Here is a 15,244-nt window from a genome sequence, read left to right on the forward strand (position 1 = left end):
TAAGCAAAAGCAGAGCCCGGATAGCTCAGTCGGTAGAGCATCAGACTTTTAATCTGAGGGTCCAGGGTTCAAGTCCCTGTTCGGGCGATACTTTAATGTTCACATTTCTTCACTCCACTGTCTTTCTGAACATGCATTTTACTTGACTTTCCATGACATGTTCGAACTGTGGACAAAACACTCCCAGAGCCAAAACAGCTTAGTCTGAAGACATCCTCATAGTACCGATAAAGTTTGTCGAAACATGTCAAACCATGTTAAAATGAATCCTCAGGTTGTCGATTGTCTTAATAATCGATCATATTTCAACCGGACAATAGCGTATTCAATAGAAAGGAAAAACAACGAAGGGTGCGCACTCGGTCACGCTCGCAAACCAGCATTGCATGCTTCCTAAGCACTGACAGAAAGGTCTCGTTCTTCTTAATTTTTCAGAAAAGAAGTCTGAAACAATGTCTAAAGACTGTTGACATCTAGTGGAAGCCATAGGAACTGCAATCTGGGTCCGAACCCATTAGAAACTCAATAGGCATTCAATTGAAAACTACCCACATCAAAAAAATCCCACTTCCTGGATTGATTTTCCTCAGGTTTTCGCCTGCCGTATCAGTTCTGTTATACTCACAGACAGGATTTTAACAGTTTTGGAAACTTTAGAGTGATTTTTATCCACATCTACCAATTATATGCATATCCGAGCATGTGGGCCTGAGTAACAGGGCACGCTTCTCATCCATATGCCGAAATTCTGCCTCCAAGCCAAAAGAAGTTGAACTCCTTGTTCGAATAATGATTTAAGTCTGTCAATCACACAGCATCATCTGATTTAGGAATTTGCAGTGTGCCATGCTTCTGTGAGAGACAATTGTCATCTTAAGCAGCATTGGTTTGGTGGTTTATGTAAAGCCACATTGGTTCATGTGCTGATTCATTGACTTCGCTGTGTAAAGAAGGCAGATAATGAACACATGAAATCCCTGAACACGACTTGATTTGAACACACAACCTTCTGATCTGGAGTCAGACGCACTACCTTTGCGCCACGAGATCTTGTACAATGTCTTTTTGGAGGGGATGCCTAGTTCAGATTTTGTTGACTGTATCATTTGGAATGAAGACCTGGTTCTCTGGGGAACTGTACCATCTGACAATGCCCCCTCGTCAGCACGTGCCTCTACCCGGCAGGTTAGGTGTATGAAAATAAGCAAAAGCAGAGCCCGGATAGCTCAGTCGGTAGAGCATCAGACTTTTAATCTGAGGGTCCAGGGTTCAAGTCCCTGTTCGGGCGATACTTTAATGTTCACATTTCTTCACTCCACTGTCTTTCTGAACATGCATTTTACTTGACTTTCCATGACATGTTCGAACTGTGGACAAAACACTCCCAGAGCCAAAACAGCTTAGTCTGAAGACATCCTCATAGTACCGATAAAGTTTGTCGAAACATGTCAAACCATGTTAAAATGAATCCTCAGGTTGTCGATTGTCTTAATAATCGATAATATTTCAACCGGACAATAGCGTATTCAATAGAAAGGAAAAACAACGAAGGGTGCGCACTCGGTCACGCTCGCAAACCAGCATTGCATGCTTCCTAAGCACTGACAGAAAGGTCTCGTTCTTCTTAATTTTCAGAAAAGAAGTCTGAAACAATGTCTAAAGACTGTTGACATCTAGTGGAAGCCATAGGAACTGCAATCTGGGTCCGAACCCATTAGAAACTCAATAGGCATTCAATTGAAAACTACCCACATCAAAAAAAATCCCACTTCCTGGATTGATTTTCCTCAGGTTTTCGCCTGCAGTATCAGTGCTGTTATACTCACAGACGGGATTTTAACAGTTTTGGAAACTTTAGAGTGATTTTTATCCACATCTACCAATTATATGCATATCCGAGCATGTGGGCCTGAGTAACAGGGCACGCTTCTCATCCATATGCCGAAATTCTGCCTCCAAGCCAAAAGAAGTTGAACTCCTTGTTCGAATAATGATTTAAGTCTGTCAATCACACAGCATCATCTGATTTAGGAATTTGCAGTGTGCCATGCTTCTGTGAGAGACAATTGTCATCTTAAGCAGCATTGGTTTGGTGGTTTATGTAAAGCCACATTGGTTCATGTGCTGATTCATTGACTTCGCTCTGTAAAGAAGGCAGATAATGCACACATGAAAACCCTGAACACGACTTGATTTGAACACACAACCTTCTGATCTGGAGTCAGACGCACTACCTTTGCGCCACGAGATCTTGTACAATGTGTTTTTGGAGGGGATGCCTAGTTCAGATTTTGTTGACTGTATCATTTGGAATGAAGACCTGGTTCTCTGGGGAACTGTACCATCTGACAATGCCCCCTCGTCAGCACGTGCCTCTACCCGGCAGGTTAGGTGTATGAAAATAAGCAAAAGCAGAGCCCGGATAGCTCAGTCGGTAGAGCATCAGACTTTTAATCTGAGGGTCCAGGGTTCAAGTCCCTGTTCGGGCGATACTTTAATGTTCACATTTCTTCACTCCACTGTCTTTCTGAACATGCATTTTACTTGACTTTCCATGACATGTTCGAACTGTGGACAAAACACTCCCAGAGCCAAAACAGCTTAGTCTGAAGACATCCTCATAGTACCGATAAAGTTTGTCGAAACATGTCAAACCATGTTAAAATGAATCCTCAGGTTGTCGATTGTCTTAATAATCGATCATATTTCAACCGGACAATAGCGTATTCAATAGAAAGGAAAAACAACGAAGGGTGCGCACTCGGTCACGCTCGCAAACCAGCATTGCATGCTTCCTAAGCACTGACAGAAAGGTCTCGTTCTTCTTAATTTTTCAGAAAAGAAGTCTGAAACAATGTCTAAAGACTGTTGACATCTAGTGGAAGCCATAGGAACTGCAATCTGGGTCCGAACCCATTAGAAACTCAATAGGCATTCAATTGAAAACTACCCACATCAAAAATCCCACTTCCTGGATTGATTTTCCTCAGGTTTTCGCCTGCCGTATCAGTTCTGTTATACTCACAGACAGGATTTTAACAGTTTTGGAAACTTTAGAGTGATTTTTATCCACATCTACCAATTATATGCATATCCGAGCATGTGGGCCTGAGTAACAGGGCACGCTTCTCATCCATATGCCGAAATTCTGCCTCCAAGCCAAAAGAAGTTGAACTCCTTGTTCGAATAATGATTTAAGTCTGTCAATCACACAGCATCATCTGATTTAGGAATTTGCAGTGTGCCATGCTTCTGTGAGAGACAATTGTCATCTTAAGCAGCATTGGTTTGGTGGTTTATGTAAAGCCACATTGGTTCATGTGCTGATTCATTGACTTCGCTGTGTAAAGAAGGCAGATAATGCACACATGAAATCCCTGAACACGACTTGATTTGAACACACAACCTTCTGATCTGGAGTCAGACGCACTACCTTTGCGCCACGAGATCTTGTACAATGTGTTTTTGGAGGGGATGCCTAGTTCAGATTTTGTTGACTGTATCATTTGGAATGAAGACCTGGTTCTCTGGGGAACTGTACCATCTGACAATGCCCCCTCGTCAGCACGTGCCTCTACCCGGCAGGTTAGGTGTATGAAAATAAGCAAAAGCAGAGCCCGGATAGCTCAGTCGGTAGAGCATCAGACTTTTAATCTGAGGGTCCAGGGTTCAAGTCCCTGTTCGGGCGATACTTTAATGTTCACATTTCTTCACTCCACTGTCTTTCTGAACATGCATTTTACTTGACTTTCCATGACATGTTCGAACTGTGGACAAAACACTCCCAGAGCCAAAACAGCTTAGTCTGAAGACATCCTCATAGTACCGATAAAGTTTGTCGAAACATGTCAAACCATGTTAAAATGAATCCTCAGGTTGTCGATTGTCTTAATAATCGATCATATTTCAACCGGACAATAGCGTATTCAATAGAAAGGAAAAACAACGAAGGGTGCGCACTCGGTCACGCTCGCAAACCAGCATTGCATGCTTCCTAAGCACTGACAGAAAGGTCTCGTTCTTCTTAATTTTTCAGAAAAGAAGTCTGAAACAATGTCTAAAGACTGTTGACATCTAGTGGAAGCCATAGGAACTGCAATCTGGGTCCGAACCCATTAGAAACTCAATAGGCATTCAATTGAAAACTACCCACATCAAAAAAATCCCACTTCCTGGATTGATTTTCCTCAGGTTTTCGCCTGCCGTATCAGTTCTGTTATACTCACAGACAGGATTTTAACAGTTTTGGAAACTTTAGAGTGATTTTTATCCACATCTACCAATTATATGCATATCCGAGCATGTGGGCCTGAGTAACAGGGCACGCTTCTCATCCATATGCCGAAATTCTGCCTCCAAGCCAAAAGAAGTTGAACTCCTTGTTCGAATAATGATTTAAGTCTGTCAATCACAAAGCATCATCTGATTTAGGAATTTGCAGTGTGCCATGCTTCTGTGAGAGACAATTGTCATCTTAAGCAGCATTGGTTTGGTGGTTTATGTAAAGCCACATTTGTTCATGTGCTGATTCATTGACTTCGCTGTGTAAAGAAGGCAGATAATGAACACATGAAATCCCTGAACACGACTTGATTTGAACACACAACCTTCTGATCTGGAGTCAGACGCACTACCTTTGCCCCACGAGATCTTGTACAATGTGTTTTTTGGAGGGGATGCCTAGTTCAGATTTTGTTGACTGTATCATTTGGAATGAAGACCTGGTTCTCTGGGGAACTGTACCATCTGACAATGCCCCCTCGTCAGCACGTGCCTCTACCCGGCAGGTTAGGTGTATGAAAATAAGCAAAAGCAGAGCCCGGATAGCTCAGTCGGTAGAGCATCAGACTTTTAATCTGAGGGTCCAGGGTTCAAGTCCCTGTTCGGGCGATACTTTAATGTTCACATTTCTTCACTCCACTGTCTTTCTGAACATGCATTTTACTTGACTTTCCATGACATGTTCGAACTGTGGACAAAACACTCCCAGAGCCAAAACAGCTTAGTCTGAAGACATCCTCATAGTACCGATAAAGTTTGTCGAAACATGTCAAACCATGTTAAAATGAATCCTCAGGTTGTCGATTGTCTTAATAATCGATCATATTTCAACCGGACAATAGCGTATTCAATAGAAAGGAAAAACAACGAAGGGTGCGCACTCGGTCACGCTCGCAAACCAGCATTGCATGCTTCCTAAGCACTGACAGAAAGGTCTCGTTCTTCTTAATTTTTCAGAAAAGAAGTCTGAAACAATGTCTAAAGACTGTTGACATCTAGTGGAAGCCATAGGAACTGCAATCTGGGTCCGAACCCATTAGAAACTCAATAGGCATTCAATTGAAAACTACCCACATCAAAAAAATCCCACTTCCTGGATTGATTTTCCTCAGGTTTTCGCCTGCCGTATCAGTTCTGTTATACTCACAGACAGGATTTTAACAGTTTTGGAAACTTTAGAGTGATTTTTATCCACATCTACCAATTATATGCATATCCGAGCATGTGGGCCTGAGTAACAGGGCACGCTTCTCATCCATATGCCGAAATTCTGCCTCCAAGCCAAAAGAAGTTGAACTCCTTGTTCGAATAATGATTTAAGTCTGTCAATCACACAGCATCATCTGATTTAGGAATTTGCAGTGTGCCATGCTTCTGTGAGAGACAATTGTCATCTTAAGCAGCATTGGTTTGGTGGTTTATGTAAAGCCACATTGGTTCATGTGCTGATTCATTGACTTCGCTGTGTAAAGAACGCAGATAATGCACACATGAAATCCCTGAACACGACGTGATTTGAACACACAACCTTCTGATCTGGAGTCAGACGCACTACCTTTGCGCCACGAGATCTTGTACAATGTGTTTTTGGAGGGGATGCCTAGTTCAGATTTTGTTGACTGTATCATTTGGAATGAAGACCTGGTTCTCTGGGGAACTGTACCATCTGACAATGCCCCCTCGTCAGCACGTGCCTCTACCCGGCAGGTTAGGTGTATGAAAATAAGCAAAAGCAGAGCCCGGATAGCTCAGTCGGTAGAGCATCAGACTTTTAATCTGAGGGTCCAGGGTTCAAGTCCCTGTTCGGGCGATACTTTAATGTTCACATTTCTTCACTCCACTGTCTTTCTGAACATGCATTTTACTTGACTTTCCATGACATGTTCGAACTGTGGACAAAACACTCCCAGAGCCAAAACAGCTTAGTCTGAAGACATCCTCATAGTACCGATAAAGTTTGTCGAAACATGTCAAACCATGTTAAAATGAATCCTCAGGTTGTCGATTGTCTTAATAATCGATAATATTTCAACCGGACAATAGCGTATTCAATAGAAAGGAAAAACAACGAAGGGTGCGCACTCGGTCACGCTCGCAAACCAGCATTGCATGCTTCCTAAGCACTGACAGAAAGGTCTCGTTCTTCTTAATTTTTCAGAAAAGAAGTCTGAAACAATGTCTAAAGACTGTTGACATCTAGTGGAAGCCATAGGAACTGCAATCTGGGTCCGAACCCATTAGAAACTCAATAGGCATTCAATTGAAAACTACCCACATCAAAAAAATCCCACTTCCTGGATTGATTTTCCTCAGGTTTTCGCCTGCCGTATCAGTTCTGTTATACTCACAGACAGGATTTTAACAGTTTTGGAAACTTTAGAGTGATTTTTATCCACATCTACCAATTATATGCATATCCGAGCATGTGGGCCTGAGTAACAGGGCACGCTTCTCATCCATATGCCGAAATTCTGCCTCCAAGCCAAAAGAAGTTGAACTCCTTGTTCGAATAATGATTTAAGTCTGTCAATCACACAGCATCATCTGATTTAGGAATTTGCAGTGTGCCATGCTTCTGTGAGAGACAATTGTCATCTTAAGCAGCATTGGTTTGGTGGTTTATGTAAAGCCACATTGGTTCATGTGCTGATTCATTGACTTCGCTGTGTAAAGAACGCAGATAATGCACACATGAAATCCCTGAACACGACTTGATTTGAACACACAACCTTCTGATCTGGAGTCAGACGCACTACCTTTGCGCCACGAGATCTTGTACAATGTGTTTTTGGAGGGGATGCCTAGTTCAGATTTTGTTGACTGTATCATTTGGAATGAAGACCTGGTTCTCTGGGGAACTGTACCATCTGACAATGCCCCTCGTCAGCACGTGCCTCTACCCGGCAGGTTAGGTGTATGAAAATAAGCAAAAGCAGAGCCCGGATAGCTCAGTCGGTAGAGCATCAGACTTTTAATCTGAGGGTCCAGGGTTCAAGTCCCTGTTCGGGCGATACTTTAATGTTCACATTTCTTCACTCCACTGTCTTTCTGAACATGCATTTTACTTGACTTTCCATGACATGTTCGAACTGTGGACAAAACACTCCCAGAGCCAAAACAGCTTAGTCTGAAGACATCCTCATAGTACCGATAAAGTTTGTCGAAACATGTCAAACCATGTTAAAATGAATCCTCAGGTTGTCGATTGTCTTAATAATCGATCATATTTCAACCGGACAATAGCGTATTCAATAGAAAGGAAAAACAACGAAGGGTGCGCACTCGGTCACGCTCGCAAACCAGCATTGCATGCTTCCTAAGCACTGACAGAAAGGTCTCGTTCTTCTTAATTTTTCAGAAAAGAAGTCTGAAACAATGTCTAAAGACTGTTGACATCTAGTGGAAGCCATAGGAACTGCAATCTGGGTCCGAACCCATTAGAAACTCAATAGGCATTCAATTGAAAACTACCCACATCAAAAAAAATCCCACTTCCTGGATTGATTTTCCTCAGGTTTTCGCCTGCTGTATCAGTTCTGTTATACTCACAGACAGGATTTTAACAGTTTTGGAAACTTTAGAGTGATTTTTATCCACATCTACCAATTATATGCATATCCGAGCATGTGGGCCTGAGTAACAGGGCACGCTTCTCATCCATATGCCGAAATTCTGCCTCCAAGCCAAAAGAAGTTGAACTCCTTGTTCGAATAATGATTTAAGTCTGTCAATCACACAGCATCATCTGATTTAGGAATTTGCAGTGTGCCATGCTTCTGTGAGAGACAATTGTCATCTTAAGCAGCATTGGTTTGGTGGTTTATGTAAAGCCACATTTGTTCATGTGCTGATTCATTGACTTCGCTGTGTAAAGAAGGCAGATAATGCACACATGAAATCCCTGAACACGACTTGATTTGAACACACAACCTTCTGATCTGGAGTCAGACGCACTACCTTTGCGCCACGAGATCTTGTACAATGTGTTTTTTGGAGGGGATGCCTAGTTCAGATTTTGTTGACTGTATCATTTGGAATGAAGACCTGGTTCTCTGGGGAACTGTACCATCTGACAATGCCCCCTCGTCAGCACGTGCCTCTACCCGGCAGGTTAGGTGTATGAAAATAAGCAAAAGCAGAGCCCGGATAGCTCAGTCGGTAGAGCATCAGACTTTTAATCTGAGGGTCCAGGGTTCAAGTCCCTGTTCGGGCGATGCTTTAATGTTCACATTTCTTCACTCCACTGTCTTTCTGAACATGCATTTTACTTGACTTTCCATGACATGTTCGAACTGTGGACAAAACACTCCCAGAGCCAAAACAGCTTAGTCTGAAGACATCCTCATAGTACCGATAAAGTTTGTCGAAACATGTCAAACCATGTTAAAATGAATCCTCAGGTTGTCGATTGTCTTAATAATCGATCATATTTCAACCGGACAATAGCGTATTCAATAGAAAGGAAAAACAACGAAGGGTGCGCACTCGGTCACGCTCGCAAACCAGCATTGCATGCTTCCTAAGCACTGACAGAAAGGTCTCGTTCTTCTTAATTTTTCAGAAAAGAAGTCTGAAACAATGTCTAAAGACTGTTGACATCTAGTGGAAGCCATAGGAACTGCAATCTGGGTCCGAACCCATTAGAAACTCAATAGGCATTCAATTGAAAACTACCCACATCAAAAAAATCCCACTTCCTGGATTGATTTTCCTCAGGTTTTCGCCTGCCGTATCAGTTCTGTTATACTCACAGACAGGATTTTAACAGTTTTGGAAACTTTAGAGTGATTTTTATCCACATCTACCAATTATATGCATATCCGAGCATGTGGGCCTGAGTAACAGGGCACGCTTCTCATCCATATGCCGAAATTCTGCCTCCAAGCCAAAAGAAGTTGAACTCCTTGTTCGAATAATGATTTAAGTCTGTCAATCACACAGCATCATCTGATTTAGGAATTTGCAGTGTGCCATGCTTCTGTGAGAGACAATTGTCATCTTAAGCAGCATTGGTTTGGTGGTTTATGTAAAGCCACATTTGTTAATGTGCTGATTCATTGACTTCGCTCTGTAAAGAAGGCAGATAATGCACACATGAAACCCTGAACACGACTTGATTTGAACACACAACCTTCTGATCTGGAGTCAGACGCACTACCTTTGCGCCACGAGATCTTGTACAATGTGTTTTTTGGAGGGGATCCCTAGTTCAGATTTTGTTGACTGTATCATTTGGAATGAAGACCTGGTTCTCTGGGGAACTGTACCATCTGACAATGCCCCTCGTCAGCACGTGCCTCTACCCGGCAGGTTAGGTGTATGAAAATAAGCAAAAGCAGAGCCCGGATAGCTCAGTCGGTAGAGCATCAGACTTTTAATCTGAGGGTCCAGGGTTCAAGTCCCTGTTCGGGCGATACTTTAATGTTCACATTTCTTCACTCCACTGTCTTTCTGAACATGCATTTTACTTGACTTTCCATGACATGTTCGAACTGTGGACAAAACACTCCCAGAGCCAAAACAGCTTAGTCTGAAGACATCCTCATAGTACCGATAAAGTTTGTCGAAACATGTCAAACCATGTTAAAATGAATCCTCAGGTTGTCGATTGTCTTAATAATCGATCATATTTCTACCGGACAATAGCGTATTCAATAGAAAGGAAAACAACGAAGGGTGCGCACTCGGTCACGCTCGCAAACCAGCATTGCATGCTTCCTAAGCACTGACAGAAAGGTCTCGTTCTTCTTAATTTTTCAGAAAAGAAGTCTGAAACAATGTCTAAAGACTGTTGACATCTAGTGGAAGCCATAGGAACTGCAATCTGGGTCCGAACCCATTAGAAACTCAATAGGCATTCAATTGAAAACTACCCACATCAAAAAAATCCCACTTCCTGGATTGATTTTCCTCAGGTTTTCGCCTGCTGTATCAGTTCTGTTATACTCACAGACAGGATTTTAACAGTTTTGGAAACTTTAGAGTGATTTTTATCCACATCTACCAATTATATGCATATCCGAGCATGTGGGCCTGAGTAACAGGGCACGCTTCTCATCCATATGCCGAAATTCTGCCTCCAAGCCAAAAGAAGTTGAACTCCTTGTTCGAATAATGATTTAAGTCTGTCAATCACACAGCATCATCTGATTTAGGAATTTGCAGTGTGCCATGCTTCTGTGAGAGACAATTGTCATCTTAAGCAGCATTGGTTTGGTGGTTTATGTAAAGCCACATTTGTTAATGTGCTGATTCATTGACTTCGCTGTGTAAAGAAGGCAGATAATGCACACATGAAAACCCTGAACACGACTTGATTTGAACACACAACCTTCTGATCTGGAGTCAGACGCACTACCTTTGCGCCACGAGATCTTGTACAATGTGTTTTTTGGAGGGGATGCCTAGTTCAGATTTTGTTGACTGTATCATTTGGAATGAAGACCTGGTTCTCTGGGGAACTGTACCATCTGACAATGCCGCTCGTCAGCACGTGCATCTACCCGGCAGGTTAGGTGTATGAAAATAAGCAAAAGCAGAGCCCGGATAGCTCAGTCGGTAGAGCATCAGACTTTTAATCTGAGGGTCCAGGGTTCAAGTCCCTGTTCGGGCGATACTTTAATGTTCACATTTCTTCACTCCACTGTCTTTCTGAACATGCATTTTACTTGACTTTCCATGACATGTTCGAACTGTGGACAAAACACTCCCAGAGCCAAAACAGCTTAGTCTGAAGACATCCTCATAGTACCGATAAAGTTTGTCGAAACATGTCAAACCATGTTAAAATGAATCCTCAGGTTGTCGATTGTCTTAATAATCGATCATATTTCAACCGGACAATAGCGTATTCAATAGAAAGGAAAAACAACGAAGGGTGCGCACTCGGTCACGCTCGTAAACCAGCATTGCATGCTTCCTAAGCATTGACAGAAAGGTCTCGTTCTTCTTACTTTTTCAGAAAAGAAGTCTGAAACAATGTCTAAAGACTGTTGACATCTAGTGGAAGCCATAGGAACTGCAATCTGGGTCCGAACCCATTAGAAACTCAATAGGCATTCAATTGAAAACTACCCACACCAAAAAAAATCCCACTTCCTGGATTGATTTTCCTCAGGTTTCCGCCTGCCGTATCAGTTTTGTTATACTCACAGACAGGATTTTAACAGTTTTGGAAACTTTAGAGTGATTTTTATCCACATCTACCAATTATATGCATATCCGAGCATCTGGGCCTGAGTAACAGGGCACGCTTCTCATCCATATGCCGAAATTCTGCCTCCAAGCCAAAAGAAGTTGAACTCCTTGTTCGAATAATGATTTAAGTCTGTCAATCACACAGCATCATCTGATTTAGGAATTTGCAGTGTGCCATGCTTCTGTGAGCAGCATTCCCCAAGAGAGGATGACTGTCATCTTTAGCAGTGATAAATTCATGAACTTCTTTGAGGAAAAGATTATGATTCATTGACTTCGGACTCCTCTTTAAAGAAGGCAGATATTCCTCCAAACCTCAGTTGTCCTGAGTCTGCACAACTCTGCCAGGACCTAGGATCAAGAGAGACGCTCAAGTGTTTTTAGTACTATATCTCTTGACACAATGATGAAAATAATCATGGCCTCAGATTTTGTTGACTAAACCTTCAAGCTGTATACTGGACCATTCCAACTAAACTACTGAAAGAGCTGCTTCCTGTGCAGGTCCTAGGTGTTGAACATAATAAACGGCTCTATCCACTGGATGAGCATCAAACTCACTAAAAGTGGCAGTAATAAAGTCCCTCTTGAAAAAGCCAAACCTTGACCCAGAAAATATAAAAACTATCGGCCTATCATGCATCTTCCATTCCTCTCAAACATTTAGAAGGCTGTTGCGACAAAACTCACTGCCTTCCTGAAGACAAACAAAAAAATGCTTCAGTCTGGTTTTAGACCCCATCATAGCACTGATACGGCACTTGTGAAGGTGGTAAATGACATTTAATGGCATCGGACCGAGGCTCTGCATCTGTCCTCGTGCTCCTAGACCTTAGTGCTGCTTTTTGATACCATCGATCACCACATTCTTTTGGAGAGATTGGAAACCCAAATTGGTCTACACGGACAAGTTCTGGCCTGGTTTAGATCTTATCTGTCGGAAAGATATCAGTTTGTCTCTGTGAATGGTCTGTCCTCTGACAAATCAACTGTACATTTCGGTGTTCCTCAAGGTTCTGTTTTAGGACCACTATTGTTTTCACTATATATTTTACCTCTTGGGGATGTTATTCGAAAACATAATGTAAACTTTCACTGCTATGCGGATGACACACAGCTGTACATTTCAATGAAAAGAAGCCCCAAAAATGCCCTCTAAAGACTGTGTTTCAGACATAGGAAGTGGATGGCTGCAAACTTTCGAACTATTAGAAACTCGGACAAAACAGGCATTCAATTGAAAACTAGGTCCCAAGAAAAAAAAAAAATCTTCTTCCTGAATTGACAATTAATCTTAATGGTTTACAGTCGCTCAAATAAAACTGTGAAGGAGTTCTGTTATACTGGACCCAGACAGGATTTTGAAGAACATATCAAGACCATTTCGAGAGGTAACAGCTTTTTTCCATCTACGTAAGTTGAACTCCTTGTTCGAATATATTGCAAAAATCAGAAACTTTCTGTCCAAAAATGATGCAGAAAAATTAATCCATGCTTTTGTCACTTTAGGAACTACTGCAATGCTCTATTTTCTGTACCCGGATAAAGCACTAAATAAACTTCAGTTAGCTAGCATTGGTTTGCTGGTTGACTAGAACCAAAAAATTTGATCATATTACTCCAGTGCTATTCATTGACTGGCTTCCTGTCAAAGAAGGGCAGAGGTTTTACTGCTAACCTACATGCAAATGGGCTTGAACTACCTACCTCTCTGATTTGAACACACAACCTTCTGATCTACGAGTCAGACGCAGGCCTCCTAATTGCGCCACTAGAGATTTGTAAGCAAACAGCTGGAGGCAGGGCTTTCTCCTATAGAGCTCCATTTTTATGGACGGTCTGCCTACCCATGTCAGAGATGAAGACCTCGGTCTCAACCTTTAAGTCTTTACTGAAGACTCATCTCTTCAGTGGGTCATATGATTGAGTGTAGTCTGGCCCAGGAGTGGGAAGGTGAACGGAAAGGCTCTGGAGCAATGAACCGCCCTTGCTGTCTCTGCCTGGCAGGTTAGGTGTATGAAAATAAGCAAATTCTCTGCCCTAACCCTGTTACAGGGGCTGAGCATCAGGCTTTTAATCTGAGGGTCCAGGGTTCAAGTCCCTGTTCGGGGATGCGTCAATGTTCACATTGATTCACTCCACTGTCTGGCTGAACATGCATTTTACTTGACTTTCCATGACAGATCTTTGTGGGCAAAACGGCCTTGTCTCAGAGATGGTACAGTTGGTGGTTGAAGACATCCTCATAGTGGGGGATGTGCTTTGGCAAACATGTTATAAACTTCCTGTTTGGCCCTGTCTCGGGGTGTCCTCGGATGGGGCCATAATCGATCCTGACCCCTCCTGTCAAGCCTCCAGTATTTATGCTGCAGTAGTTTATGTGTCGGGGGCTAGGGTCAGTTTGTTATATCTGGAAACTTCTCATTCCATGGTGTCCTGTGTGAAGAAAGGTCTGTGCGTTCTCTAATTTCTCCTTCTCTCTTTCTGAAACAATGTCTAAGGACCTGAGCCCTAGTGGAATGTCCCAGGAACTGACAGGACTCTGCTGTCCCCAGTCCACCTGGCCAAACTCCTGGCATTCAATTGAAACCTGAGCCCTAAAAAATGCCCCAGGACTTCCTGACATGATTTTCCTCAGGTCCACCTTGTGCTGCTGCTGCAGTTTCACTGTTCTGTTATATTACAGACATGCTGGTCATTTATGAACATTTGAAATCTTGGTCATGTTTTTATAATCTCTACCCGGCACAGCCAATTATATGGCATATCCGGTTCCTGTGGGCCTAGGTTTGGCCTTTCAGGGAGTTTTTCTATCCATATGCTTTTACACCTGCATTGTTTGCTGTTTGGGGTTTTAGGCTGGGTTTCTGTACAGCACTTTGAGATATAAGTCTGTCAATCATATAAATCATCTGATTTGATTTGATTTGATTTGATTTGATTTGAGAGACAATTGTCATCTTAAGCAGCATTGGTTTGGTGGTTTATGTAAAGCCACATTGGTTCATGTGCTTATTCATTGACTTCGCTGTGTAAAAAAGGCAGATGATAATGGACACATGAAATCCCTGACCGCGACGTGAACACACAACCTTCTGATCTGGAGTCAGACGCACTACCTTTGCGCCACGAGATCTTGTACAATGTGTCTTTTGGAGGGGATGCCTAGTTCAGATTTTGTTGACTGTATAATTTGGAATGAAGACCTGGTTCTCTGGGGAACTGTACCATCTGACAATGCCCCCTCGTCAGCACGTGCATCTACCCGGCAGGTTAGGTGTATGAAAATAAGCAAAAGCAGAGCCCGGATAGCTCAGTCGGTAGAGCATCAGACTTTTAATCTGAGGGTCCAGGGTTCAAGTCCCTGTTCGGGCGATACTTTAATGTTCACATTTCTTCACTCCACTGTCTTTCTGAACATGCATTTTACTTGACTTTCCATGACATGTTCGAACTGTGGACAAAACACTCCCAGAGCCAAAACAGCTTAGTCTGAAGACATCCTCATAGTACCGATAAAGTTTGTCGAAACATGTCAAACCATGTTAAAATGAATCCTCAGGTTGTCGATTGTCTTAATAATCGATCATATTTCAACCGGACAATAGCGTATTCAATAGAAAGGAAAAACAACGAAGGGTGCGCACTCGGTCACGCTCGCAAACCAGCATTGCATGCTTCCTAAGCATTGACAGAACGGTCTCGTTCTTCTTACTTTTTCAGAAAAGAAGTCTGAAACAATGTCTAAAGACTGTTGACATCTAGT

The 15,244-nt window shown here is 42.5% G+C and overlaps 11 non-coding genes across 11 annotated transcripts; all 11 read left to right on the top strand.

Annotated features, from left to right (window-relative positions):
- The first annotated feature begins 14 nt into the window (after nt 1-14).
- Nucleotides 15-87, top strand: trnak-uuu (transfer RNA lysine (anticodon UUU)). The gene has a single exon. It is a non-coding gene; the product is annotated as a tRNA-Lys (tRNA).
- A 1,128-nt stretch (nt 88-1,215) lies between these two features.
- On the top strand, nt 1,216-1,288 carry trnak-uuu (transfer RNA lysine (anticodon UUU)). The gene has a single exon. It is a non-coding gene; the product is annotated as a tRNA-Lys (tRNA).
- A 1,128-nt stretch (nt 1,289-2,416) lies between these two features.
- Nucleotides 2,417-2,489, top strand: trnak-uuu (transfer RNA lysine (anticodon UUU)). The gene has a single exon. It is a non-coding gene; the product is annotated as a tRNA-Lys (tRNA).
- Nucleotides 2,490-3,615: 1,126 nt separating this feature from the next.
- On the top strand, nt 3,616-3,688 carry trnak-uuu (transfer RNA lysine (anticodon UUU)). The gene has a single exon. It is a non-coding gene; the product is annotated as a tRNA-Lys (tRNA).
- A 1,129-nt stretch (nt 3,689-4,817) lies between these two features.
- trnak-uuu (transfer RNA lysine (anticodon UUU)) lies at nt 4,818-4,890 on the top strand. Its single transcript has one exon. It is a non-coding gene; the product is annotated as a tRNA-Lys (tRNA).
- Nucleotides 4,891-6,018: 1,128 nt separating this feature from the next.
- On the top strand, nt 6,019-6,091 carry trnak-uuu (transfer RNA lysine (anticodon UUU)). Its single transcript has one exon. It is a non-coding gene; the product is annotated as a tRNA-Lys (tRNA).
- A 1,127-nt stretch (nt 6,092-7,218) lies between these two features.
- trnak-uuu (transfer RNA lysine (anticodon UUU)) lies at nt 7,219-7,291 on the top strand. The gene has a single exon. It is a non-coding gene; the product is annotated as a tRNA-Lys (tRNA).
- Nucleotides 7,292-8,421: 1,130 nt separating this feature from the next.
- trnak-uuu (transfer RNA lysine (anticodon UUU)) lies at nt 8,422-8,494 on the top strand. The gene has a single exon. It is a non-coding gene; the product is annotated as a tRNA-Lys (tRNA).
- A 1,127-nt stretch (nt 8,495-9,621) lies between these two features.
- Nucleotides 9,622-9,694, top strand: trnak-uuu (transfer RNA lysine (anticodon UUU)). The gene has a single exon. It is a non-coding gene; the product is annotated as a tRNA-Lys (tRNA).
- A 1,127-nt stretch (nt 9,695-10,821) lies between these two features.
- Nucleotides 10,822-10,894, top strand: trnak-uuu (transfer RNA lysine (anticodon UUU)). Its single transcript has one exon. It is a non-coding gene; the product is annotated as a tRNA-Lys (tRNA).
- Nucleotides 10,895-14,780: 3,886 nt separating this feature from the next.
- trnak-uuu (transfer RNA lysine (anticodon UUU)) lies at nt 14,781-14,853 on the top strand. The gene has a single exon. It is a non-coding gene; the product is annotated as a tRNA-Lys (tRNA).
- The last annotated feature ends 391 nt before the right edge of the window (nt 14,854-15,244 follow it).

The sequence above is a fragment of the Oncorhynchus keta genome, chromosome 3 (genome assembly GCF_023373465.1).
Source record: "Oncorhynchus keta strain PuntledgeMale-10-30-2019 chromosome 3, Oket_V2, whole genome shotgun sequence".
NCBI classification, from domain to species: Eukaryota; Metazoa; Chordata; class Actinopteri; order Salmoniformes; family Salmonidae; genus Oncorhynchus; species Oncorhynchus keta.